Source organism: Myotis yumanensis, unplaced genomic scaffold, assembly GCF_028538775.1.
Source record: "Myotis yumanensis isolate MYYU_CA2020_CCGP unplaced genomic scaffold, mMyoYum1.0.hap1 SCAF_9, whole genome shotgun sequence".
Lineage (NCBI taxonomy): Eukaryota > Metazoa > Chordata > Mammalia > Chiroptera > Vespertilionidae > Myotis > Myotis yumanensis.
This window is the reverse complement of record NW_027223760.1, coordinates 70,828,986-70,856,477: the sequence shown is the minus strand read 5'-3', so window position 1 is coordinate 70,856,477 and position 27,492 is coordinate 70,828,986. Positions and strand designations below refer to the sequence as shown.

At 39.6% G+C, this 27,492-nt stretch overlaps 1 protein-coding gene and 1 pseudogene across 3 annotated transcripts in view; both read right to left on the bottom strand.

Moving 5' to 3' along the window:
* The window catches only part of LHFPL3 (LHFPL tetraspan subfamily member 3), a 479,961-nt gene that overhangs the window by 443,087 nt on the left and 9,382 nt on the right, over positions 1 to 27,492 (bottom strand). The window lies entirely within an intron of this gene.
* On the bottom strand, positions 2,738 to 3,167 carry LOC139017010 (trafficking protein particle complex subunit 2-like protein; annotated as a pseudogene).

The window sequence follows — 27,492 nt, the reverse complement described above, 5'->3', positions numbered from 1 at the left end:
GTATGGTCAATGACAGGCACCAAGTTTTTATTTTGATTAGTTTATTATCCCACCATTCACTGGATGATGTATAATAAAATCACAACCAGCTGATCCTAAATATAGAATTCGAACAGAATCCTGGGAACATTAAAGTCACAGATGAATCAAGAACTATACTAATACCAAGATGCAAGTACCAGATTTACTGCCCCTGTTGGTCCCAAATCAACATCATATATTCAGAACTACAACCCTGAATTTCAGTCTCACAGGCTCCCTGACCAGAAAATGACAAGAGCCTAAAAGTTAACGTATATGTAAGAAAATAGCTTCCTCACCAGCACGCAGGCTGTTAGAGGCTGGATTATGTTGTGGGTGGACATGTACTTCCGGCTACAAGACTGAAGTCATGTTTAGGTCCTGGCAACTGTAACTGAATTCGGACTGTTTTTAATGGCTGCTTGGAATAGCAGCAAATTATCAATAAAGAGGCAACAGTTCCTAAAGGGCTAGATTATTCTTAAATGGACTGTAACTTTCACTGAAAAGAAAAACAAATTAGCCGGCCATTAACAATCCACCCACCTAAAAATTTCATCCTCTCTCAAGTTCTCAATGTGAAGTGAGATCATCTGGGTCCAGACTTTTGGTCTGCATAAATCTGTCATGGAAAATATATATCTCCTACATGCATATTCATACAATGGGGAAACACTCATAGGTTATGTATGCTATGTGCATATCCTAGATAGTTCACATTTGTTGGTGGTGTTATTATTGTTGCAACACTATTTGTTTATGTAAAATTATGGACTTATATATTCTTTTTTCTTTTTTTTCTTTTTTTGCCTCAACAAGGATTATTTATTTATTTGCTTATTTAATTATTTATTTATTTTACATAAAAAATTGCTGACTGAAAGTAGCCCAGAGCTGGTATTTCAGCAACGACCCAGGCTCCTACTAGCTTTTTGCTCCCTGTCCGTAGGGGATGAGTTCCAGCCATCACATTCAAGTTTTAGGCAGGAAGAAGGGAGAAGGTGAGGAAGGACTCCATCTGTCACGTGAATCCCCTTTTAAAGGATCTTTCCTAAAAGTCTCTCCCAACATCATTCACTCACATGCCATAAAAACTACCTGTCCTTGTGTGCTATGAAAGCTAGGAAATACCTTTTGTCTAGCCAACTGTCCTCAATTAACACTGGGGAAGTGAGTAAGGAAGCAAGGAAGAATGGATACTGGTGGGAAACTTGCAGTCCCTATCAGAGCCACTACTCAGGCAGGAGAGATCACTATCAAAACCTCAACCATGGTCCTAACTGGTTTGGCTTAGTGGATAGAGCGTCGGCCTGTGGATTGAAAGGTCCCTGGTTCGATTCTGTTGCGGGCACATCCCCAGTAGGAGGTGTGCAGGGGGCAGCTGATGGATGTTTCTCTCTCATCGATATTTCTAACTCTCTATCCCTCTCCCTTCCTATCTGTAAAAAAATCAATAAAATATATATTTAAAAAAAAAAAAAAAAAAAACCCTCAACCATGGACTGCAGGGAAGAAATCCTGTGAGAGGGGGCCAACAGTCCACTGGCAATGCAACCAAAGCCTGTTTGGTACTTCTCAGCCCTACTCTAGGTTTTCCACTCCCACCTACAGTAAGGCAGGAGACGGGGACTGGGACGTGTTTTTAATACACATTCCTAGCTGATGTTGTTTTTATTTCTGTAATTTAAAAAAGCAATCCTGTGCTTGTTAGACGGGAAGGAAATCCCTTGGGAGTTCATCTCCCATTCCCAGCCCTAGGCTCACCAATGCTACAGCCCATTCTCCCAAGAATCTGAGCCGCCTTCCTCCTGGTCAGAGACCCTCTCCCCAGTGACTGAGGGTGGGAGGGAGGGACTCAATGGCTGTCTTGGGGCGCTGACTCAGGAAGCTAGCCAACAGCTGTGTGCGCTGAACACAGCCTGGAGCAGACTGTGCGGGTGGGGCTCAGACTCAGCAGGTCCCTGTCACCTCTCCTACTTCACAGGACACAAAAATGGCAAAGAACCTGGGCTGCCTGACCCCAGAAGGGGCTGACACGTCAGACACAGTCAACTATTAGGACTGTCCTCTGGACTTGGCTGAGCAAGCCTCTGGGGATGCAGAATATAGACATCTAATTACATCAGCTCCTCCTCAAATGTAAGCAGTTTACCCTCGAGCCTGGGGCGCAGGGGACTCAGAGCCTAACCCCGTCCAGCCCTCAAGCCACTAGAAACACTGTGTACTAACAGATGGAAGAGGCTCCTTCATGCTCAGAAAGCAACAGCCACAGGTGAAATGCTGCAGTTGCACGAAATGGCCTAGATCTCCTAACAGCTGCCTTCCAAGGTTGGGCCAAGTCCAGACATCAGGCTAATGCAAGACCAGAAAGAGAACTTCTCCCTGTGGAGGAAGTTCTAAATCCAGCTATGGAGGCCTTATACAACACCCCACCTGGTCAGCCACTGGAGGGCGCCACAAGAGCAGCTGGTGGGACAGAGAGGTTGCCCCAGGGGCCACAGCCTTTCCAGGGCTCCAAGCTCTGTGGGCTCCTAACAACCATCTCCCACTGCCCCTTCGAAACCCTGCACTAAACTCTCTAGTTAAACCCTCGGCAGAAGGAAAACACCAAACCTGATGTCACAAGACCTTTAGTTGACATGCACCCCACCTGGCCTTGCCCCCGTGTGGGGTAAATGATAATACATACACATCTACACAAGACAGTTATGTACAAAACACTTCTCTTCAATCAACAGGCAGCAATCTTCTCACCCAACAGACCTGTATCATCATAGATGTCACCATACTATTGAAGGCCCTGGACTGAATGCGGTCCTCTGGGTTATAGAAGGGGTTACACATCAATCTGTGTGGGAGTTGTGCAGCTTCTGGAACATACCGCGAATCTCGTCACGAAGTGCTGTGTTGGAAGAATCCACCGCCATAACAAACTTCACCTTGGAGTTGGTCACGTAGCCATATACCTGTAGTTTTCTGTGGGGTACAGCAGGCCCAGGTATAGCTCCCTCTGGTCCACCAGGGCCTTCCCCATTGCAGAGATCTTCTCATCCACCACGTCCAGGGACGTGTGCACTATGTAGTGGAACTTCAGCTCATTCTCCGTGGGGACACTCCTTGGCGATCACCGCCAGGCACACCGCCATCTTGGGAGGCCCCTTATATATTCTTATAAGTATCCCAAATTTCCACTTTCAAATTCTAAGCATAAGAGCACCATACAGTTGACTGAGGATTATGTATCCATGTTGTATAGCATCACCTTGTGACTTACTGGATAAAAAGAAAATTATCTAACTTCTCAGTCAGAGAAAGTCATGGTAATATCAACACTCCAGAATTTGCAAGTTAATCAATGAACAAGTCCAAAGTGAAAACAGTGAACTACATTCTGAAACTTGGAGAACTAGAAAGCAATTAAAAAACAGGAAAGACATAATCAACTAGAAAACACAGACTGAACCTTGCCCAAGGCAAGAGGCTTGTGGACACCCTGCTTGCAGTCAGTTCTTTCTGCTCACCAGCATGTCCTGACTCTCATTTTATTTCTTTGTTGCTGCTTCTACCAAGGCCCCGTCCCCCACCTCCTCTCCCCACTCCCAGCCTCAGCATCCCCGTCCACTTCCCAGACACGGTGTGAGTGTGCACATGTGTGTATGTGTGCATGTGTGTATTGTTTTGTTTTGCTTTTCTTTGCATAGCTTTTCCACAGACCAACAGTCCTATGGTTCCCATGACGATACCTCACACCTTTCAAAAGAAACTGGACAGAGGTTTTAACCAAAAGGAAAATGTTATTCAAATCCAAATTGTCCTGCTGAGGAAAATAAAGTGCAGGATCCACAGCAATTGCTTGGTGAAACCTCCTAATTCAGCCTCCTAAATTCCAGGGTGCACCTAAATCATGCACACACCCCATTAATGAGCTGACAGCTTCATTCCACACTGCTCTCTACTGATAAACAACCTTAGCAAGAGCACTGGATGCCCAATGAAAGGAAAGCTGGGTTCATAGGAAACAATAGCCAAAGAATAACAGTGACAGATTCTCAGTGCTTCCAGGCAAAAGCTTAAAGTTCAGAAGCACAAGAGGAAAGCAAACCTGGGGTATATAGCTGCTTCTAGTTAAAGGACCATTACATACATGCAATTTTTATCCTGTGTCTTTAGATAAAATAATAATAAGATTACTATGAGATACTCCCCCCTCCTTAAATCCCAATAATCCCTCAGCAACAGCCACTTTTATCTGCAAGTCACACATAATTTTATTTACCTGGGTAGCCCAAAACAATACAAATAAACCAAAATACGCACATGTTTTTTTATTTTATTTTTACTAATACTGCATGGATAGATCTAGAATTTCCAAGTTGGAAAACACACATCCATTATACTGATGTTTCCAAATCCACTCGTTTAAGCTGCGGTCATCAGTAAGACTGTAGTCTCCCTCTTCTGCCTGCTTAAAATCTGATCATTTGTGTCCCAAAGCCATCAACAGCCCCTTTTATCTGACCCAATATCAATACCAGATAGGAGTCAAAACTGAATCCCATCTTAAGACACAGAAGCTTAAGTGTAACAACATACTAATTCTCTAATTTAAAAATGGGAGAAAAAGAAAGATGTGCACTCGGGGTACAAGTTCAACGCAAAGCATCTAATTCCTAAGCTGTAAATAAAAGGATTGCGCTGACATGTATAGCGCATAAGATAAGCCTCCTCAGAACTCAACACCAAAAATGGTTCTAATAATCAAATGCATTATTTGTATGCAGTAAAAGTAGAAACTTTATAAAATCTCTCAAAAATAAGAACACCTCTCTGGTATTTTAGTTTGATCGTGAGAACCCAGCTAAATCACCCCAATATAAGTAATCCACAAACTCCACAGCAGAATTAAACCACTTCTCAGATAAAGTTTAACAGCAGAATAATGGAGCAAGAGGGCCCCATGCAGTCCAGACTTCATTACATTCAGAAAACATGCTCAGGACACTCATAATTAAGCTATAAAGTACTGTCATAAATACATAATTAACAACCATCCACACTTAGCAAAATAAATGGAAAGAAAAGCCCTATATCCGGCAGTGCTGGCTGTTTGATTTATTTGTTTTCTCTTTGCTGGCTATTTCACAAAATTCAGTAATCTGCAAATGGGCTCACCCGTCTCTAATACAAATTATCTGGGTTCTCATTTCTGTTTCATTTTCTCTGTCTTATATTTACTGAATTTCTAGGAATGACTCTATATCAAGAATGTGGCCAAAACCATGACCATAAAATGTATTCATACAGGCAAGCAGAAGGAGATAACTTTATATTAAAATGATAGCAGAAATCCTTCCTATGGAAGTATGAGGCACAGCTGGTATAGTTAGGGAAATTACCCCTTATTTGTGAAGCCAGTTGTGAAGAGAGCAAAGGAAAGCCCTCAATGGGGTGCTTGGCAAGATAAACTGGGTCGCTTCCTCTGAATGAGACGAGAGCTGCACATGCCAACCTGGTCTACGGCCCAGTCACTGTAGAATTCTTTCCCGACTGCATCTTTTGCCATCATCCTGGATAACGTTCAGCTGAATTTACTTCTATAAAGATTGATTGAGCATCTCTATGTGCCTGACAGCATACTAAGCGCTAGGATATCAAAATAAGGCTTATTGGACTCAAGTCCAGCACTCTGTCTCCCTCTTCTACAACCTTCTCAAAAAGAGAATGCAATTCCTACTGCATTTCAACCACTCGCAGGTATTAGTACATCTTTTCTGGGTATTGTTTTACCGCCTGCATGTCCAAAACTTCCTTTCTTCCCATGCTGGTATGCTTTGCCCTGCACTGCTCTACTCCAGTCTTCAGTGGAAAGGGAAAGTGTGGCCCAGCCAGGGTGGCTCAGTGGTTGAGTATTGACCTATGAACCAGGAGTCATGGTTCGATTCCCCGTCAGGGCACATGACTGGGTTGTGGGCTCAATCCCCAGTGGGGGGGCGTGCAGGAGGCAGCCAGTCAATGATTCTCTCTTATCATTGATGTTTCTCTCTCTCTCTCTCTCTCTCCCTCTCCCTCTTTGAAATCAAATATATATTTTTTAAAAGATGGGGGTAGGGGGAAAGTGTGCTCTCAAAACCAGAGGAGAGCTGACTTATATAGACAGAAGTCCCCACCCCTGGTCCCCAATTGGTTCATCCTCATGCAAATGAGGACTCCAAATCCTCACATTTTGATTGGTCCAAAAGTCACTGTTCTGATTAGTCAGAATGGATCTGCTTTGATTGATTCAGTGAAGAAGCTAATGGGATATATGCACACAGCTCCGATTGACTGTGGAAAGCTCAGTCCTATTGGTTGAAATAGGATCCCAGGAATTTCTTTATAAGAGCTGGCTCACATGGCAGAAACACAGTGCAGGCAGGTAGTTCAGTGCAGAAGGAAGTATTTCACTTCAGGCTTCTCCCTGAAGTGGAGTATTCATGTGAGTTCCCTGTGTAGAAATGGCTGCTAGGATCTGTTTTTATTGTTGTTTTTATTTGTTTATATTTTTGTGTTGTTGTTAATTCTCATCAGAGTGGGGAGGTGGAGACATTGATGTGATAGAGACACATCAATTGGTTGCCCCCCGCCATGCCCCAACCAAGAATCAAACCCAGGACCCTTTAGTGTGCGGCTGACACTCTAACCACTGAGTAACATTGGCCAGGACTATTTTAGCCCATTTAGCCACTGGGAGCTCTTTTTAGTGGGTATCTTCTTTCTCAGGGTTCACACTACAGTACCCAACTTAGGAGGAACTCACCCCCATGGTAAATGCCGGGGTGGCACTTCCATGACCCTGAGGGTGAGTGCCAGTGGTGCCTCAATTACCTCATCCTAGAGCCAGCACTGCCAGATAGCATTGCCCCATCAGCCTGGATCCCCGAGTGCGGATGGTATCAACATGAAGCCACCCTGCCAGCCACATGGACATGTAATGAAAGAAGTAAGTTGTGGTTAAATCACTGAGGTTCTAGGAGTTATTTGTTACTGCAGCAATAACCTCCTGACATACAGCCATCTTCCAACATTACAAATTAGAAACAACTTAAATTTTAATCCTCACATTTTGGTTGGTCCAAAAGTCACTGTCCTGATTGGTCAGAATGGAGCTGCTTTGGTCGGTGAAAAAGCTAATGGAGATATAGCGGGCAGCTCCGACTGAATGTGGAAAGCTTCAGTCCTATTAGGAGGCAATTACATTCTTTTATAGCGCAGAGGAAAGAGCATGAGCTTTCCTTCTGCTAGACAGACCTGGATCTGTATTCTAGCCCTAACACTTACTAAGTAACTTGATGTAATTTATACTAACTCCTCAGTTATCATTATTAAATATTACTAAATATATCCTTCCACACTTTTTTTTCACAATTAAACAAAACTACTTAGGCAAAGCTCCTGACACAACATTTGACCAGAAAGCCTGGCAATGGGTCATTTTTATCATTTATTGAGTTCACTAATTCCAACCTCCTTTGGAAGGACAACCTGAGGCTTAATTTTACACAGTGCCTCAGAGGGTCCCCAACAGATGGAGCCTGGTTGTCCACAGGTTACCCATCCCAGAAACACATCCACCATTGGCTTTTCTCTTTCATTTTCCTACTCTCCCTGCTTCCTCACTTTTATTTTTCAGAAGCATCTGCCCAAAGTCATCTATTTTAAAAATCAAGACAGTTATATATCTTGAAATCACAATGGTCTCTCTCATTACTCCAAGATTTTCTTGCTACTTTGGCCCCATTACAAACATGCATTTAATCATCAAATCTAAATTGTTTTAGTAGAAACCTATTTTGTGAGTCAGAAATGAAGATCATTACCTCCAGACCCTCTGTGTGTTATTAATAATGTCTTATACTTTTGTGGCACCTTTCCTTGAGAAGCACAAAATGCTGCCTATACATTATCTCATTAATTCTCATGGCAGCACATGAGGTAGCATAAGGCCACGGGCTGTTATTACCCATCTCACCCTTTCCCCTTAGTGTTCACTCTCAAATGGAAAAGTTCAAAAGCAATTTAAAAATTAAAGCTGCTTTACCAAAATCAATCATGAGAGATTTTCCAGATGCTATTTAGAATGTACCTTAAGAATGTACAACAGTTATTCCAGGCCCTTCATGACAACACAGATTAAAGTAACAACAAAAATCAATAGAAATCTATAAATGAAATCAATATGTTCTGCAAGAAGGCTCCTGAAACAATGGAAACAAAGCTACTCTGTTTTCCTACCAGCCCAAAAAGAGAATGACATTATCATGGCTTAGAGGAGAGGTTGGCAAACATTTTCTGCGAAGAACCAAATAGAAAATATTTGAGGCTTTGTGGGCCATATGGTGACTGTTGCAACTATACAACTCTGCTTTTGTAGCACAAAAGCAGCCACAAATAATACATAAATGAACCAGCGTGGGTGGGTTCCAATAAAACTTTATTTATGGGCATTGACATTGAATTTCATATTATTTTCAGATGTCATGAAATATTCTTTTGTTTTTTTTCACCACACACACACAAAAAAGTAAAAATCATTCTTAGCTCAGTTTTTGTGCAAAAGGTAAGAGGTATTTGGCCAGCAGGCTATAGTTACCCGATCATTAGCTTAGAGGCCAAAATGGGGATTTTTGAATCTTCAAAGCATATGGACCTCCACATTTTCACTCTCTGAAGTCTTTCTGCAAATTATTTCCTTGTGTACATCTCTGGCAAAATGCATGTAAATGTATATACACACACAGGAATGAAAGCACTTAATTAAAAAAAAATCCACTGTGGAAATCAACCTTCCCTATAGCTGAAAACACAATGAATAGAAAGCCTGGATTTTATCAGCAAGTCTGTCACTGCATGTATATTTCAGGGCCTGCTGATCCATCCTCAGCAAACACAGAAATAGGGGGCTCATCTTTAAGTCCAGTTAGCTCATCCCTGGTCTCCCGCTGCCCCTCCCATTCTCTGAGATGTTCCTGGATACCTTCACCTGACTAATTCAGTTAACTTGCATTAAGGTCTTACTCTATGCCAGGCCCTGTGCCAGGCATCATAAAGTATGACAAGTGTGACTACAGACATATGGGCAGTGTACAGTGAGCACAGAGAAGGCATGGTGAACTGTGGAACAGGATACTCGGAGGCAGGCTCCAAAGCCGGGGCTATGCTTAAACTGTGTTTTCTAAGAGAACAAAAACGCTTTACGTGAATTTCTTGCCATTATCCAGGTTTTCTTATCTGGAAACTTCTCTGAATCACCCTGTGTTCTTTAAAACTGTAGGTGTCCTAGGCCCCATTTTCTGGTGACCAACTGCTATGGTCTGAATGTAAATGTTCCCTCGAAATTCATATATTGAAATTCTAAACCCAAGGTGATGGTAATTGAAGGTGAGGCCTCTGGGAGGTGCTCAAATCATGAGACTGGAGCCCTCAGGAATGGGATTAGTGCACTGAAAAAAAAAACCCCAAGACCTTCCTAGTCCCTTCCACCACATACGGACACAAGGAAAAGTCTGTGACCATGAAGAGAACCCTCACCCAACCATGCTGGCACCCCCATCTCAGATTTCTAGCCTCCAGAATTGTGAGCAATAAACGTCTGTTTATAAATACCCAGTCTGTTACGGCAGCTCAAACAGACTCAGACATTAGCTCTGTGGCTAAAAATCCAAAAAACCCTTGTTTGCAAGGAGCAATGGAAAATGACAAGGTTTGAGGATCAGATTGTCCTGGGTTTGAAGTCAACCCTGTCACTTACTCTCTGTGTGACCTTGGGCAAGTTAGTCACCTTTCTGAAGGTCAGTTTTATGATATAACACATACCCCACAAAATTGTTTTAAAAAAATGAAATCATGCCCTGGCTGGTTTTGCTCAGTGGATAGAGCGTCAGCCTGCAGACTGAAGGGTCCCAAGTTCGAATCCAGCCAAGGGCACATGCCCAGGTTTCGGGCTCGATCCCCAGTAGGGGGCATGCAGGAGGCAGCAGATGGATGATTCTCTCTCATCATTGATGTTTCTCTCTCTCCCTCTCCTTTCCTCTCTGAAATCAATAAAGAAATGTATTTTTTTTAAAGAAATCACATGTAGAGAGTGCCCAGCACATCTTAGACATCTAACATATTACCCCACACTCATAAATAATTGCCTTTCAATAGGTGTCCTCTAGGGACCGGCGAACCTGAAACATGGGTCCTAACAGTGGCCCTTTGAACATCATGTTGGAAGACACATTTGGGCAGGACTATTCTTCCATAAACATAAAGCTACTCTTATGTTCCCATGTGCAGGACTCGGGGACCCGAATAAGTCAAAGGATTCCTTAGATGTATAAGTTGAATGATTCAATTTTGTGGAAAGAACCACATCAAATTATACTTAGCCTTTTAAATATATATTTACTGAGTCATTAAGGATGGGAACATTCACACCTCAAGAAATTAATTTTGTCTAAAATATGTTTTTAAAGGCTAAAATCATCTATATATGAAATCAGCACACATAGTGGTTAATAGTCATTTTTAAATTTGATCCTTAATTTGTAAAAGTGCCATAAATGAAGTTCAACATAGGACCTCCCAAAGATGCTTTCAGTTATCTGAAGTCCCACTTACGCCAAAAAATAGGTCCTTCCTTAGTGACTTCAAATACTTAATGTTGCTGAAATGATGTCCAAGGAGAATTCTCCGTCACTTGCTGTTTCCAGGTGAGAAGGAAGAAGCATGGACGTAAACAGGACACTGCACGCTGGCCCTCCCTGTGCAGCTCCGCACATCTGCTCTGAACTTCTGCCCCGGGTAGTCACTCCCAGGGAAGGTCCGTTCCACTCCCCGGCTCCAGGGCACTGTCAGAGCCCATTTTCTTGGTGATCCATAACTCTAGTTGGGAATTCATCTATGTCTGTCAGTAGCCACAAATTTGAAAAACATTTCTCTAAACTGTCACTGCTGTAAAAAGATCATTATGCTGACATCCACCGTCAGCCGAGCGCAAATTCATGCTATACACAGAGGAAAGGCCCCACATATCACAGTTCCCAATAAAGAGCAAGTCTGAGCAGCATTTATGGAGAAAAGAGCCATGGCAATAAAATATTCCCAGGAACCCAAGCACAGCAGCCAAGCTAAATCTCGGTTTTCTTTCTGACAGGCCAGAGATTCATGACCGTCTTCCCAGCAGGCACACGGGAAACAAAAGCTCCCCGCATTTGAAGATCTCCATTGAGGGCTCTGTGAAAGCCACCAATCCTGTATTAGCTTTACTACTCAATATACTTCCAAACTGTCTAAGCAAAGCCTGCCTGTGCCCTCCCATTATAAGCTGGGGATTCAGAACAATAGGTTTGAACAATGTCTATCTCAAGCGTATAAGGGCTGAGGCTGTCACTTGTCAAGGACCTGAATCCCCAAAGGTAAACACACTAAACTGGCCTCTTAAATGACACCCTACTGACCCATAATGAGAGGTGGGTTCCAATCTTGAGCCCATAGCAGTCAGCTTTGCAGAGCGCTGTTTAATGAGTTACATTTGATTATTTTTTTTATTAGAAAAAATATACACAACATAAAATTTGCCATTTTAAGGTGTACAATTCAGTGGCAGTAGTACATTCACAATGTTGTGCAGCCATTACTACTATCCAGTCCCAGAATATATACATCATCCCCAAACAGAAACCTCTACTCAGTAAGCAGTCATTCCCCATTTCCCACTGCCCCCAGCCCTTGGCAACTGCAAATCTGCTTCTTGTTTCTGTGGACCTGTCTATTCCACATATTCATATGTGGAAATAGAGCCATATAACACACAACAGCTTGTATCTCTGATTGAGTCCCCTCTGCCATTGCTGTAAGTTACCTGATCCCATTATTAATATAACCTGCCCTCACCCTAATGTCAGGTCTGGTCTATGAGAGGTGTGATGGTATATTTTACATGCCACTTGGCTAGGCTATGGGCACATTATTCAGTCAAACATTAGTCTAGGTTTGCCATACGGGTACTCTGTAGATGTGATTAAAGCCCACAATTAGAAGGACGATGTTAAGAGCAAAACTGAGGCTTCCCTGACAATCAAAAAGATGAAATTTCACCTACAATCAGCAGCTTCGGTTCATGCCCAAGAGTTCCAGCTTGCCCTTCCTGACAGCCTGCCCCCACAGATTTCAGACTTGCCCAGCCAGTTCCCACAATTGTGTAAGGCAATTTCTTGGAATAAATCTCTTAATATATATCTCCTATTGGTTTTGTTTTTCCAGTTGAACCCTGACTGATACAGGAAGGAAGAAAAGGCTTGAATACATAGTATCCTGCTTGTTTCTCATCCACTGAAGTTGGCTACCTGAGATTTAGTACTTACAGAGCTTTAAAGATGCCCTATCTTCCATGGTAGTTTCAGATAGTCATTGACACAGATGCCCTAGTCAATAAGTATTACTTACCATTAAGAGGAGGAAAAAGGCCTGATTAATGACTAGAAATTAAAGAATAGAAGATTTTAGTTTAATACAAGAAGAACTTTCTAATAACCAGGCAGGCATATCTAAAATTTTACAAACAATGTAAAGTATTTTTCTGTTAAAGAAAACTTTACTTGTATAAAGTGACACTTCACTTCAATCATTGAAAATTTAGAACCCGAATTGAGATGTATTTTCATTGTTAAATACGTATGGGATTTTCAAAACTTGGTATGGAAAAAATATATATATAAAACATCTTATTAATAATTGCTTTATCAATTACATATAGAAGTGGTAATAATTTATATTTATCGAATTAATAAGATGCATTGTTAAAATTAATTTCACCTCTTTTTACCTTTTTAATGTGGCTACTAGAAAATTTGAAGTTGCATGTGTGGCTTGCATTATATTTCAAATGGACAGTGCTGGTCTAGAGAAATGGGCAACACTCTGACCATGACCTTCAACCTCTGAACTTAAAGACAGAATAGCAGTAGAAAAAGTTCAACTAACAAGCATATGAAAAGATCATTTTTTAAACATTAAAAATTTAGAGAAATGCAAACTAAAACATATACATACACATACTTTACACATATAGACTGACCAAAATTAGAAAATTAGAAAAATGAGAAAACTAGAAGCTTTCTCACTAGGATACGGAGGATACAGGGGTGCTCCTGCACAGCTGGCAGACATGTGGACAGGAGCTTCCGGCCTAAACAGCAAGCTCACCCAATGCAAAGTCAGCATATGTGTGCCCTGTGGCTCAGCAATTCCCAAACAGTCCTACATAGGTTCATCAAGAGAGGTGAACAAGATGTTCACTGCAGGGCTATTCAGCGTGGTGGGGATCTAAAAGCAATGTGGGTGCCTGTCACCAGATGAATGTGGTGGGTACTATTCAGAGTACTGCGCAGCCATCAGCAACAATGGACCAGAAGTACATACAGCCACATGAATGGGTCTTCAAAACCTAGTGCTGCATGAAAAAAAATGTTTAAAATAAATAAACAGATAAGTAAAAGAGAAATAAATCTATAGCAGAATACCATTTACTGAAATTAAAAATACAGGAACACAAATAAGAAAGATATTTTTATAAGAATTCATACATACAAACAAAAGGATACACATCAGACTTGTTATAATGGTTTGTCAATGGGTGAGGAAGACAATGGGAGTGGAAATGAGGAAAAAGGGGACTAACTAAAAAAAATAAATAAAAGAAGAGAGAGGCACAGAAGCAAGCCTTGCTTTTCCATCTAATGGGGGCTCTGGACAAGTCACATAACCTCTTTGCGTTTTAGTTACATCATCCGCAAATAACAAAATCTTCCTTGAAAGAGCATTAAGAAAATAAAGGTGCTACGTATAAAGTACCCAGCACAGCATTGTAAATCTCAGGGTTCCTTCAATGGAAACAACCATTATCAACTGAATTTTATGCAGGTTCACCCTTCGAAGCACATCCTTCCTGCTCTATTAGGCATGGGTGCTCATAGCTTATTTAACACCAGACTGATTAGATACCAATGAAGAAAATAAGGCACCATGCTGCAAATTTTAGGTAGCTTTTTAGGATTATCCTTTATCTTATAGGAATTTCTCTCCCTCTGCAAATACTTCTTCCATCCAGCATCTGCTGTTTATTTGCATACAAATGAATAATTTACCACTGTATCTATCAGGAACACGGACCCAAACTAAGGCCTGAGGAAACATAAATAAAAAGGACTAAATCAATGACAGAATATTAAGAAGTTCTAAAAAAAAGTGTGATCCCCCCACACATTACCTTCCTCATTTAGTCTCATCTAATATGCAACATGGCACACCTTATTTCACTCCTCGTCAGTATAGTCACCTATAAGCTCAGGGAGTTTTAATATGGGAATTCCTCCAACACTGGTTACTGCCAAATATCTTACACTTCCTCACAGAATGGACTATAGTGTTATCAATATACACATTATAGATATATAGAGATAGATATAGAGATAGGTATAAAATGAACAAAATGCCTGGTTTCCTGAACATGTCAGAGCTTTTAATGCATTCTCATAAATACACTGTAAACAGAAATCAGTCCATTTCAATCCATTCAGAGCATCTGAGGCATCCGGAGCTGTGGAGGGAAAACAGCCTTTCTGCATAGCCCTCACAGGCTCCCCAATGAAAGCTGGCACCTCCCGGCACAGAGGAGGGTCACCCTCTCAGCCTACCGCTTGGGGCTTTTCTAAACTGTTTTTAAATGGCGGGGGGGGGGGGGGGGGGGGGGCGGCGGGGGGGGCGGGGGGGAGCCCTACTGTTACTGGAAGATTAGCCAGGAGCAAGCGGCTGGTTCTATCTGGATCCTACCTACACCTACTGGACCCAGACTCTTGGCTGAAGACTTGGAGGGGGGCCCACATGATTCACCCTACACTGAGGGAAAGGAGAGAAAGCTGCCTCCCCTGGAAATCAGGCTTAATATGCTCTGCCTTAAGGTCCTACCTCCTTTTAGATTACAAAATGCTCTGGTGAATACTAGGCAAAATCTCAACAGTGCCTAGTATAAGATTGTAAAGGGTGTTCAGGGTATAGGAACTCCAATTTTAAGGGAAAATTGGGAGGATTAGGTGGGGAAGTTGTGCTCACCAAAGGAGACATGCACTGTGTCTCTACTGTCTAGGAGACATATGGACTACAAGGAAGGGTAGGATGCTTTGAGGCAAGACCTGCTTAAATTCAGCAGGGAAAGGGATTAGAGTGCTGGGAACAATAATGATAACAGGTCACATTTATGCAATTCTTATCACAGACTTGGTACTACACTAAGAACTTGACCTGTAAAGTATTTCACATGTAAAATGATTAGAATATAAACATAAAAGTAATAATTACATCTAGTAATTCATTTGTCTTCACAAGTACAAGCAAAAGGAAGTAGTGATCTAGTTGTACTAGATTTTTAAGAGAGAAAAGGAAAGCAGAGACTTACGGGATGTGGAGACCTAGGGAGGAACAGTGCCACAGTCATGAAGGGAGGATGCATGGAAATTTGTAGGTATTGCCTTATGAGTCAAATCTTTCCTAATGTTAATGGCAAACAAGAGGGTGAATGTATCCTTATGGGGAGTCAATGTAGTTGCTATCTTTAAATTTTTAAATTTCACATATCTAGAATAAATATTCCAAAAATTTATATGGAACCACAAAAGACCCCAAATAGCAACAGAGATCTTGAGAAAGAAGAACAAAGTTGGAGGCATCATGCTACCTAATATCAAACTATACTACAAAGCCGCTATAATGAAAACAGCCTGGTACTGGCACAAGACCAGGCATATAGATTAATGGAATAAAACTGAGAGCCCAGAAATCAACCCATGCCTTTATGGTCGATTAATATTTGACAAAGGAGGCAAGAGCATACAATGGAGTAAAAACAGTCTCTTCAATAAATGGTGTTGGGAAAATTAGTCAGACACATGCAAAAAAAAATGAAAATAGACCACCTTCTTACACCGCACACAAGAATAAACTCAAAATGGGTTAAAGACTGAAATGTTAGACTAGAAATAGAAATCTTAGAAGAAAATATAGGCAGGTAAATGTCAAACATTTCTCATAGCAATATTTTTTTCTGATCTATCTCCTTGGGCAAGGGAAACAAAAGAAAAAATATACAAATGGGACTACATCGAACTAAAAAGTGTTTGCACAGCAAAGAAAACCATCAACAAAATGAAAAAACAACTCAATGAATGGGAGAACATATTCGCTAGTACATCTGATAAGGGGTTAATGTACAAAATTTATAAAGAACTTATAAAACTCAACACCCAAAAAAACAGACACTCCAATTTAAAAATGGGTAAAGATCCTGAATAGACACTTCTCCAAAGAGGACATACAGATGGTCAATAGATATATGAAAAGAGGCTCAATGTCTCTAATCATCAGAGAAATGCAAATTAGAACCACAATCAGATATCATACCTATCAGAATGGCTATCAGCAATAAATCAACAAACAACTGTTGGAGAAAAGGGAACTCTTGTGCACTGTTGGTGGACATACAGATTGGTCACTGTGGGAAGTAGTATGGAGTTACCTCAAAAATTACAAATGGAACTGCCTGATGATCCAGCAATTCCACTCGTGGGAATTTATCTGAAGAAACCCAAAACTCTAATTCGAAAGAATATATGCACTCCTATGCTCCTTGTAGCATTATTTTTAACAGCCAAGATTTGGAAGCAGCCCAAGTGTCCATCAGTAGATGAGTGGATAAAACAGTCATGGTATATTTTCACAGTAGAATACTACTCAAGCATAAAAAGGAAGAAAATTTTACCTTTTGCAACAACATGGGTGGATCTGGAGAGCATTATGCTAAGTGAAATAAGCCAGGCAGAAAAAGACAGATACCATATGATTTCACTCATAAGTAGAATTTAATGAGCAAACTGAACTAATAAGCAAAATAAAGACAGACTCAAAGATAGAGAGCAGGAAGATGGCTTGAGGCAAGAAGGAGTATTGGTGGAGGGATTAAGCAAAAAAGAAAAAAAGCCCTAACTGGTTTGGCTCAGTGGATAGAGCGTTGGCCTGTGGACTGAAGGGGCCCAGGTTCGATTCCGGTCAAGGGCATATATTGTGGGCACATCCCCAGTAGTGGGTGTGCAGGAGGCAGCTGATCGATGTTTCTCTCTCATCGATGTTTCTAACTCTCTATCCCTCTCCCTTCCTCTCTGTAAAAAAATCAATAAAATATATTTTTTTTAAAAAGAGAGAAAGACAACAGTGTGGTAATTGGGGGAAGTGGAAGGGTGTATAAGGAACCACAAAAGACCCCAAATAATAAAATAAAATACTAAATAAATAAAAATTTTAATTTACTCAAAAACGGGATTCGTTGTCTATGTTTAGTCAAACTATTAACAATTAACAATTAAATTCATAAGACTATTTCTTGAGTCTAGAAGTAAAATTTTAGACCATGATTTAGTTTCTTTTCATCTTAATTTTCTTCTAAAAATAATTTTATCAGCATGGCTTTACATATAGTAACTTCTGAACTGGTAAGCTAGTCTCTGTTTATTGGGGAAAGAAGGCCATGAAAAGCAGAAAGAATTCTCAAATAAATATGATCCTGTAAATCCCTTTAAGACAATCATGGAAGGGTGCTAAGATTTCGTTATGTTCTAAAGTCTGAAAATGACAAAAATTAATAATATTTGCATGAGAAAATGCAATCAGCTTTAATGACACAAACGAAGATATATAGGAACTGGGAAAGAAGGGGATATCCCACCATGGTCAAGAAAGGCCACATGAATGAGACAGGACAATGGGAAAGAGAAGGAATTTCTGTGGACACCTGCCATTTCGTGTGGCACTGAACGTGTGAGCTGACCTCACAGACCTCTGCCTCAGGCCTCTGCACTGCTGTCCCCACTGCCTGGCTTCTCCTCTCACTTCTCCGTGTGTCCTCTCTCTCTCCCAGGTCTCTTCTTAAATGCTGTCCTATCAGAGAGACTTTCATCAGCACTCCCTATCATCCTTACCCTGCTGTGCTCTCTCCACAGAACTTATCATCACCTGACATATTATGTATTTAATTATCTGTGTTTGTAAGTTCTGTGAGGTCAGAGAATCTGTGTTTGGTTCCATGCTGTATCAACAGCACCTAGAACAGTACCTATCACTCTGCAGGTGCTCAGTAAAGATTTGTGGAATGAATGAATGAATATCCCATTCAGGCTCTAGTCTTTAGTCTTGCCCTTCATCCTTCAGGTTAACCTCAACTCATAGACTCTCAATGCTAGTCCCTTTAGAGTTAATGGAGGAGGGGGAATAAGACAGTTAGTTCCATGTAGTAGTTATGAGTATCGATCCTGGAACCACACCACCTCGGTTCAAGCTTGGCTATATTGCTTCCTCAACGGCATTGTCCAATAGAACTTTCCACAATGATAGAGATGCTCTGTTCTGCACTGTCCAGTGTGAAAACAGCCATGATCCCTGCCCTCAAGAAGCCACCAGCCACACGGACCTATTGAGCACTTGAAGTGTGGCTAGTGTGACTGAACAACTAAATTTTTAATGCCATTTAACTTATTTAAATAATACCATTTAACTTATTTAAATAGTCGCATGTGACCAGAGTTTACTGTAGATTGGACAGCACAATTCTAGATATATATTCCTGGCAACATTTCTTAATCAATCTGTGCCTCCATTCCCTCATCAGTGAAATGGTAACACTAACAACAAGAAAAATAAATAGCACCCCAGAGATTTTATGAGGATTGCATGAGGTCATATGTAGCACACTAGAACAGTACCTGGTCCATAGTGAAATCTCAGTAAATGCTACTATTGTGCGCAAAAGGAGCTGGCTTTGCAATAACACTGAATCCTTAGCTATAACAACAATATTAATCTAATATATAAATAAACATAAGGAAACATAGGCATTTCCAAAATGTAAGATTATATCAAATATGTGATAAGTCAGAAAATAGAGTAAGTATAAAGGAAATCTAAAGTAGCAAGCCAACAAGTTGACAATTTTAGTTGATTATCAATGTAACTCTAATAAAATAGCAGTTGCCATAGCAGCCAAACATCAAAATCAAAGACAAGGAGCATCTTCCTAAAGAAACCTTGTGAACAATGTAACTGAACAATATCATGAAATGACTCCATTTATGTCTGGAGTTTACCATAGAGAATAATTCATTTCCCAACACTGTTACCCAGCTTTCAATATCTACTTTACAACTGCACTCGAGATTCTACATATTTTTCTTATATCTGAAGGTTTAATTTATGATTTTTAAAAGCTCACCACAGTGATGGAGTGAACAGGGTAAATGGCGGGGGGAAGGAAACATCTATAATACTTTCTACAATAAAGACTAATTTAAAAAAAACACCTCACAACGGTGAAAAAGATAAAACAATTTTTATAAGAAAAATGATTAAGAAATATATCTTGTGACACCACTTTATTACTGCCCTTGGAATCAGCAAATTGATGTTATTGTATTTTGAAGGAGGCTTGAATTAAATTTTTTTGTATTGTCTTTTTGTTTGCCTCCAAATAAAATGTTCTTTCCCTACCTATATAGTTGGGGTGTTTTTTTTTTTCATTTATAAACTCCATGCTTTTTCTCCATCCCAGAGAATTTGAATGTCAAGTCAAATTTGCAAAGAAGTAGAAGGAGGCAGGGAAGGAGGAGGAACAAAAGGGTTTTGGGGCTCCCTGATTAGATGGTACCTGATCAGTTCTCCTCTTGCAACCTTTATATAAATGTACGTAAATGGAGCAGGGACAGTGGAAAGTGCGCAAGATTACTGCTGCTCTGTCACATGCCAGTCCCATCTGCTTAGCTCCTTGAATTATACTGCTCTCTGTCTTTTTGTCTTTTCCTTTGTCCTCTAGATCTCCCCACCTTGCTCTACTCTGATTGTATGGTTGTTACTTTAAAGGCTGAGAACTAAAAGAATTTCTTTTGGAGAATAATCTATTTGAAAACAAGTTTATACTCAAATATGTTAGTGTCTACTTGGTTCTCTAACATTTTTATTTTTTGTGTTAAGGTCAAAATTATTAAACCATAAAAATAAAACCTGTTTTCTTCGGTAGAGTTTAAATCACACAGAAATAATAAGATATTCAGTTGCACTGACTCTGTGGGGAAATCACCTATGTTGACCCCTTCTCTAAAAAGAGCAGAGAATTTGTCTTTATACCAGAACCTAGAATAGAGCGTTGAGTTGTGGCATCAGTTAGTGCATTGGGAGATAAGGCAAATTTACAACAGGCATCCTAGGCACGAGATGTACAATGGTGGTGAAAAAAGCCATGATCCCTGCCCTCAAGAAGCTTCCAGTAAGAAGATCAAAAGGAGCTGCAATTGTGGACTACACTTCCTGTGTGAGCCCTATTGATATCATTCTACAGACCCCATCTCTAACCCAAAAAGAAGGCCCAAAGGGCACCCACTCCAGGAAGTTCCACAACTTCCTCTCTTCTCTCACTATTATCAATCCCCACACAAACCTAGAATGGGAAGACTTCGCTCAACAATAATGGAGTAGCAATGAAATGACAGCTCCAAACTGTACATGATTTCTTTTCTAGATTAAAAGAGAAATAAAATAATGAGGTCATAGGGGGGTTATATAGAACAGTAACCTACTAGGTCCTTTACTTTGTTGTTGTTCTTTTTGGGACTGCCTTTCTACAGTGATAATGATGATGATGATGCCAACGATGATGATTTGATGCTAATACCAAATTTTTTTTTTTATTAAATCTTTATTGTTCAGATTATTACATTTGTTCCTCTTTCTCCCCCCCCCCCATAACTCCCCTCCTCCCAGTTCCCGCCCCACCCTCTGCCCTCACTCCCCACCCACTGTCCTCATCCATAGGTGCACGATTTTTGTCCAGTCTCTTCCCGCATCTCCCACTCCCCTCCCCACCAAGAATAGTCAGTCCATTCCCTTTCTATGTCCCTGATTCATTATAATCACCAGTTCATTCTGTACATCAGATTATCTATTCACTTGATTCTTAGATTCACTTGTTGATAGATGCATATTTGTTGTTCACAATTTGTATCTTTACCTTTTTCTTCTTCCTCTTCTTAAAGGATACCGATCAGCATTTCGTATAATACTGGTTTAGTGGTGATGAACTCCTTTAGCTTTTCCTTATCTGTGAAGCTCTTTATCTGACCTTCAATTCTGAATGATAGCTTTGCTGGATAAAGTAATCTTGGTTGTAGGTTCTTGGTATTCAGCACTTTGAATATTTCTTGCCACTCCCTTCTGGCCTGCAAAGTTTCTGTTGAGAAATCAGCTGACAGTCGTATGGGTATTCCCTTGTAAGTAACTGAGTTTCTTTCTCTTGCTGCTTTTAAGATTCTCTCTTTGTCTTTTGCTCTTGGCATTTTAATTATGATGTGTCTTGGTGTGGTCCTCTTTGGATTCCTTTTGTTTGGGGTTCTCTGCGCTTCCTGGACTTGGAAGTCTATTTCTTTCACCAGGTGGGGGAAGTTTTCTGTCATTATTTCTTCAAATAGGTTTTCAATATCTTGCTCTCTCTCATCTTCTGGTACCCCTATAATTCTGATGTTGGTACGTTTGAAGCTGTCCCAGAGGCTCCTTACACTATCTTCGCATTTTTGGGTTCTTTTTTCATTTTGCTTTTCCAGTTGGGTGTTTCTCAGTTCTTTGCATTTCAAATCTTTGACTTGATTCTTGCACTCCTCTGGTTTGCTGTTGGGAGTCTGTATAATATTCTTTATTTCAGTCAGTGTATGCTTACTTTCTAGATGGTCCTTTATCACACCATCGAGGGTCTCATTAGATTTCCTGTACATCTCATCAAGTTTATCGACAGACTCTAGAAGCCTCTTGAGAGACCTCAAAAGTGTGGTTCTGAATTCAATATCCTCCCTTGATAGTTTTGTCCTGTTTCTTTGTCTCCGCATTTTTTACGCTTTCTTGGTACACCCCCTAGTGGTCTTTGTGTGCAGTCTTGTTGTAGTTAAGCCTTGATTGTTATAGTTAATACTAGAGGGATTTGACCTCCAGGCCAACTGGCTGTGATAATCAGTTGTGTCTGAAGTGGAAGAACTTGTGTCCTCTAGGGAGGTGCTAATCTAGCCTTTGCCTGAGGCTATCCGGCAAATGCCTCTGTGCAGGGCTTGGGCGGGGCGGGTCCCACGGGATCAACAGGGTGGAGGAGGGAGCAGTTATGGCTGCTCTCAGTCCATCCCCAAGGGTTCTGCCTCTCTGTCCCAGCAACAGCTGCAAACCTCGGAGGGACCATAGCCAGACAGTCCTGCTTCTCCCGTTTGAGTCTGGGTCCCTAGAGACTCGCCCAGATCTGGAGCGCTGAGTCTGAGGCTCCCTCCGGATTGAAACAGACAACCACGCCCTCAGCCACCAGCCCGCGCCACGCGCACTCCGCACCTTAGTATTTTACTTCAGCACTGCGCCTCCTCTGATTCTCGGTTCCTCCTAGTTGTAGAACTTCCATTCAGCCAGCCTTCCTGTGGTTCTGGATGATGTCCGTTCTGTCTTTTAGTTGTATTTTTGAAGTGGTTGTTCGAGGCAGCAAACTCCGGCGTTAACCTATGCTGCCATCTTGGTTTCTCTAATACCAAATTTTTATGAGTGCTTTCTATGTTCCAGACATGGCATAGGTACTATATTTATTCAGATGAGGAACCTAAGGCACAGATAGGCTAAAAAACTGTCCCTAGGTCACACAATTACCTTGTAAATGAAGCAACCACCACACAAACCCAGATGTTTCAGAGCTTATGCACTTATGTAGTGTGGTACAGCTGCCTCCACACTTTTCTTCTTAGTGATACAAAATTCTTTCCAAACCTAAGAAGACCAATCACGAAGCGATCCGAAATATTAGAAAGTATTTCAGTCTCCCAATCTTCTCTAATACACATCATATGCACACAATAAGTAATGATAAATTAATGATTGAAAGAATTGAAAAAGACTGAGAACCCAAATTACAGTATTTCTGTGATTTTGCTTGGTATTTTTATATTAAAATTAAAAGAAATTAATTACCTTATATGCATATGCCATTGAAAGTGGAGTCCTTCATCCCTTTGCTCCTAATATATAGTCCAGCTTAGAAAAATATGACACTAACTCACTGTGGGAGATTCATGAGTTTTGAATAGTAGGTTCAGAAATTATAATTCGTTTACATACATCAATCTACATTTTCCTGATCCTGTCCCTCTTTTAGCAATGACATAAATTGGTGACTTGACACTTTGAAGTTTAGAGTTTATGGGCCACAGAACTAAACAAAGTCAACTGAATACCATCCATGGATTTACATTTTAGGCAATATGGCAGATCAGATGACAAAAAAAAACAAAAAAACAAAACACACCACACATACAAACAAACAAACCCTCTCCAATAGAACACCTCAAAATTCTGCATAAATATCCAGAACATTTTTTAATACACATGGTTGAGCTCATTGTAAGAGAAATCCTTAGAGGTAAGAAAAAAGACAAAGCAAAAATCCAAAGTAACAGCTGAACAGTAAAGCTGACACTGACCTTGGTGGCACCAACTGAATGGTAGTGTTTAGAGTTTCTACTCATCTTTTTCATGATACACATTTAAAAATTATATTATTACAACAGCAATTACTAGAATAAATGGGAGAGTATTTGGGAGCATCTATATGTAAACTTTGCAAAAACATTTATTAAATTTACTTCATATCAGAAAAGTAGAATATTAAATATCAAATATGTTGGATATACATTCAAGATTATATATTTGTATAAACGATGCCACCATAATATTTGTAAATATTTTAACAAGTAACTTGAACTTTCTTTCATGAACATCTAGTTTCTTTCCTTTTAGGTTATGCTTGAGATGGTTACATGCAATTCCTAATCAAAATTTTTAATGATGATATCTTCAAAAGTCTCACTCTATATAAGCAGATTTCCATAAGTTTATGGCAGCTAATAATTAATGAGTAGAAAAGAATTAAGACATTAGAAAAGAATAAGAGAATAAACCTAAAGCAAATAGAAAAAAGGAAATAAAAATAAAAAGCAAAAATTAATGCTATGAAACAGAAGGTAATGGAGATGAACAATGAAGATAAAATTGGCTAATAAATCTGACAAACTTTTAGCAAATTGATATAAAGAAAACAAAGACAACATCTACAAACAACTTATATGCTTATAAGAGTATGGACAGTTATATGCCAATAAATTTTAAAATGTAGATGAAATGGAAAAATTCCTAGAAAAATATAACTTTACAAATTGACTAAAGTTGAAATTAAAAATCTGAATGACTCTATAACCATCAAACAGCTGTAATCAGTAGTTTCAAATCTTCCTACAAAGAAATATGAGACCCAGTTTTATAAAATAATTCTCTAAAACATAAAAGGATCAGATTATTCCAATAGCACATAAATGCTTTCAAAAACTCAAAAAGAGACTTCTCAACTACTTTTATGAGTCTTATATAATCCTGATACCTAAACCAGAAACAGACAGTATGACAAAGGAAAAATAAAAATACCAGCCTTACTCTTGAAAATACTTTTTAAAATATTAAATAAAATATTAGAGTCTGAGACTCACAGTGTACATCAAAGTAGTGTTGTTTTTGAAATGCATGATTATTTCAACATTAGAAAATCTAGCATTATAATTCATATTATCAATATATATTAATTCAGAAAAGTCATTCGATCATCACAAGAGATACAGAAAATGCATTCAATAAAATTCAACATATATTCACAATCTAAAAACTCCCTATCAATGTAGGAATATAAGAGAACTTTCTTGACCTAATAAATAGTATTTGAAAAAAATCTACTCCATATGTCATACTAAATGGTGAAATATTAAAAGCATTTCCTTTAAAACAGAAAGACCAAAAGTAAAGAATGTGTTACTCAGGAATGTGTATACTACTGTACATATTATATGTATATGTATATGTATATGTATATATATATATATATATATATATATATACACAATACATGTATATGTGCATTAATATTATAAGGATGTAGAATAATGATACAAAACTCAGTAAAGTGGCTACATCTGAGTGGATATAATCAGGAAAGTGGGTGGCAGACATACAAATGGTCATTTTATTATTCTTCTTTACACTATACACACTCAGGCACATACACACAAATGTAAAATATACTATTCATAAAATGTAAAATATGTTATTCATAACATGTTTGGAGATGAACTGAAATAATTCATTTTGCAAATATTAAACAAAATCAGAATGATAGCTAGGCTAAGTAACATTATAACTACAATAGAAATTTAAATCACCTCTTTCATTGTACAAGTTCAAGCATGCCTTCATATAAGTCATATTTCTACACTAAACAGATAATACTTTACACATTTGAGAATAAATTCTCATGTCATCATAAAACTTGGAGAAAGGAAAAAATCATATATGAGACTCATTCTATTACTTGAATAAATCTAACACCATTAAAACTTTAGTTTTAGGGACCACCTCTCAGTCATTAGGCTGGTTTTCTAGAGCTTTTGTGTAAAAAAAAGAAATCAATTCTTCAACAGTGCACAAAGGAAGAGAACAGCCCTTGTCAAATGAATGAACTCATATTGATTGCAGAACTTTTCTCCTTTGTTCTATGCACATTAAATCAGTCCTCGTCTTCTAAGAGTCCCACAGCAATGCTGGGGTGCTGTATTGAACTACAGGACCAGTACACGTTTTGGTTTTCTGGCCTGTCCAGGCACAGACACTTCAGTAGACACTGGGGCCGAAGTCAGGCACTGGGGCTCATGAGGGGGACATTTTGTGAGGGGTAGAAATAATGTTTTTGAGTGTGAGATGGAAATAAAGGCTTGATGTTAAGCCGGAAAGTGTGCTTTTTGGAAGTTTTTCTCTAATGAACTTTCTGCACTTCAGGGTCCCAAAAAAAACAAAATAGAAACCAGACTGAGCTGAGGTCCCATGTTTTGAAAGGAAAAAAAAGAACAGAATTTGTGTATTTTTCAAGTGGGTTCTAGTGACAAAAAGCTATGTGACAGTGTACAACTGTGCCCAATTGCAATAGCTAGGAAGAAAGAAGTCACTCACTCCTTCTTTTTGTTGTTATTGTTGGGTGTGTTTTTTTTAAGGAAATGGGGACTCAAATAAGATAGGTAGGAGCTAGTAATGAGATGAGATACAATTTTTTTATTCTGATCCTATGACACATTATTTGCCTGTGGCTGGGGTCCATATTCTGAATTATTGTAAATATTATTTTTAAATTCTGAAAAGTCCTTAAAGTTTCCCAAGAAATGGAATTTCAAGCTCTACTTTTTTTTCATTTGCAAACATGCTTGGGCTGCTGCAGAGATGCAATTATAATGCATAGTTCATGGCCACCAAGATCAAATGGCTGCTTAGAATCCTGTAGTTCTGAATTCCTCAACTTCTTTTGAATTCTCCAGTGATGTCCAAGTTATACAAAAGTGTCCATCTCCAGGCTAAGAAACAAGTCAAAATGTTCCAATGGAAGACCATGCCAATGAGTCCTCTAAAAATGCAGGCCACTCAAGTCACAAAAGTTTCCTAGGTTAAGTAATAGAGACTAATTAAAAGAATTTACATCAAGGCAATGCGTTATAGGAGGAGTTGGCTTTTCCCTTGTAGGTGAAAGGAGCTTTCCTCCTACTGCATGCGTTCTGGATGAATCCCTTTTCTCATTCTTTTTCAAGCTTCATATTTTATCCTCTACGCTCCTTCCTCTAAAATGTTACAAGTACTGTCAGGGTGAAAATGGCTCTGGACCTGACCCTATAAAAGGCGACGTTCTGAGAAGCACAAGATGACAGGGCTGGAGCTCCCTCTAGAGCCCATCCTGCAGTGAATGGAGGGGTCTTCAGCAAAGTGAACTAAGATTTGGGGTGGATCTGCCCATTTCCCCATCCTCGCTCATCTTGCTGGAGAGCCCTTTCCAGGAGACCGAAAGGTCTAAAAGAGCAGAGCTGTTCGCAATGACCTACAGGACGCATGGGGGAGACCGTCTCGCTGTGCTCACCAGCATCTCTGCACCTGCACCTCTCAAGATACTTAATTCATAAGTTCTCTTGTCAACATCAACGCTGGATATTCACCATAAAAGGGATATTGGTAATATGTAAAGCAGAGAATGTTCATTTGTTCAGTTTTCGATCCAGTGGTTTAGGTCACAGTCATAGATGTAGTAATAGCTGATACTCTCATTTTATAATAAGCTGATGTTTTTAAACTTGAAATGAAAATTTTAATAACAAGCAATGATGGGGTTTGTTTTTTTAAGCTTCTTTAGAAAAGCTACAGAAATTGGCATACAGCAATATAATTGTCATTTGAGCATAAATAGGAGAATCTTAAATCACTGCTTTCTTT